The sequence below is a fragment of the Stegastes partitus genome, unplaced genomic scaffold (genome assembly GCF_000690725.1).
Source record: "Stegastes partitus isolate 25-593 unplaced genomic scaffold, Stegastes_partitus-1.0.2 Scaffold365, whole genome shotgun sequence".
NCBI lineage: Eukaryota > Metazoa > Chordata > Actinopteri > Pomacentridae > Stegastes > Stegastes partitus.
The window spans coordinates 367,442-369,609 of NW_007578096.1; positions in this window are offsets into that span (position 1 = coordinate 367,442).

The window sequence follows — 2,168 nt, forward strand, 5'->3', positions numbered from 1 at the left end:
ATACAGTCTATGCATCTAAGCTAATGAAAGTAAGAGAACTGAACGCCAACAAATACAGAGAAAGTACAGAAAAGTTCGGGGAGATGGTGTTTATTTTTATTATTTTCAAGATTTCCTGACTTTTAATTGCTTTTGGCGTCATTTTAACTCGTTAGCGTGCTAATTTGCCATTTATTCTGTGCAGGGAATCCAAGACATGCTGCTGTTTTCACATGATGCACCATCATAGTTTTACCATTTTACGCAAGATTTAAACTGGTGGATGTGCTGCATGTCTTCTGCCATCATGCTGCAGCTTTGAAGTTTTGAACCAGACGTAGCAGAAGAAGAAGAAGAGCCGCGTCTGTTTTTGTAAATTGCAGTCGTTAGTAAGAAGCAACCTGGCAGCAGAGAAAACATCATGGATGTATTAAAGTGAAAATCCTGCTGGCAGATTGCACAAAGCGAAAATTTTGTTTCGTTCAAGTGTGGAAAGAAAATTATAATGTCCCTGCGTCCGTCTGAGTCTCCAGTCTCCAGGCTTTAGCATTTACTTAAGTGTAGCATTCGGTGCTTTTTGGAGCTTGATGCATTGTGTCTTTTTTTTTTTTTCTCAAAAAAATATGTCTTCCCATGAGTCTCCCCTTAAAAAGTCCCAGCTGACAGAAGTAATCTCACTCTATTATGTACCTTATTATCTAGCATCTACTGTGAAAATAGATGTCTTACTGTACAGTCCGTGATAAATTAGAAGTACAGGAGTGAAGCTCAGAGGGCTGCAGGGCTGTGAGATACCGCAAAGATAATCATTTCTGAGATAAGATGCAGAGAAACTGCAAGATTCAAAAGTGAGCAGCCAGAGATGTTTGCTGCATGTCTTCCATCTTTACAAATAAAAGCAAAACGCCACCCAAAATACTAAAGGTGACAGATTGACTCCAGGATGGAACGGATAATTTCTATTTTGATGTATTTTGACAAAAGTTTCTCTTGATGTCTTGGTCTGAGGATGGAGGCACAAAAGCTGTGGATGAGCAGGTGTCCCTAATAAGGTTCTTACAAAACAACCCGCACACTCAGCCGCCTCCCGCAGCATCAGGACCAGTTCCATCCATCCANCCCCCTCTCGCCTCGTCACGTCGCTGCGTTGAGGGTTTTGTCGTGCCGAACGCCAGCCTCCAGGGATGTATCACAGGGACCATTAGACCGGAAAAAAAGGAGGTCTTCAAACTCCGTTTAGAGGCTTGTGTCGCTGATGTTCTGGCTTGCTTTTTTTTTTTTTTTTTGAAGCCACTGGGGTCTCTGCTAGTTGGGCTGGCGTGCTCTCAAATGCTTCACACTGGCAGTTAATCACTTAGATCTCCAGCAACAAAACCAGCCAGGCAAAGTGCGAAAGAAATATATAAGAGACAGGAAAGAATATGAGACAGAACAGTGGGAGAGGGAGAGAGTCGAGAAGGGAAGAAGCAGTGCAGAAGAAAAGGTAAAGAAAGTAATGGTGTGAAACGTGGCTGCTGCTGCAAACAGCTAACTCTTTCTCAAGTTTATCACAAGGTTTCTCTGAGGTGTATTTTTCAAAAACAAAGTTGGCGATACTGTGGCGACTGCAAAGAACCTGAAGTAGCCTTCTGAAAAAATAATAAAAAAACATCCATAATTCCAATATATCTAACAAATATATTAACAAATCTACTTTATAAATGTATTACAAGTATATTTTTAATCTATTACATAAAAATAAAACATCTATGGAACTAAAATGAATGTTTTTTTCTTGTTTTTATGTTTTTTTTGTTGTTTTTTTTAATCCAGTTATTGACAGTTACAGGTTTTTAATCAGCATCAGTACAACAAAAACCTGTGAAGCATTCTGCTGGCATTGAACTCGCTCTTAAAAAAAAAAGAAAAGAAAGAAACAGCAGACAATCTCTCTGCTCATCAAAGACACCATCTCACACGAATCATTGTTATTGACTGAGACGACTGCTGCAGGCTTCGCAGCGTCTCAGCCCAGAGCGTGTTTACTCACACATGCTGATTGAATTCGTTGCAACAACTTTTTAACCTCCATGAACGAACATCTGCGACATTTCCAATCTACAAATGTCACGTAATCGTGGAGTTTCTAGGAGGGAACGACATATTCGAGGGCAAATTTGTGAATGATTGTGACCTTTTGACCTTAAGAA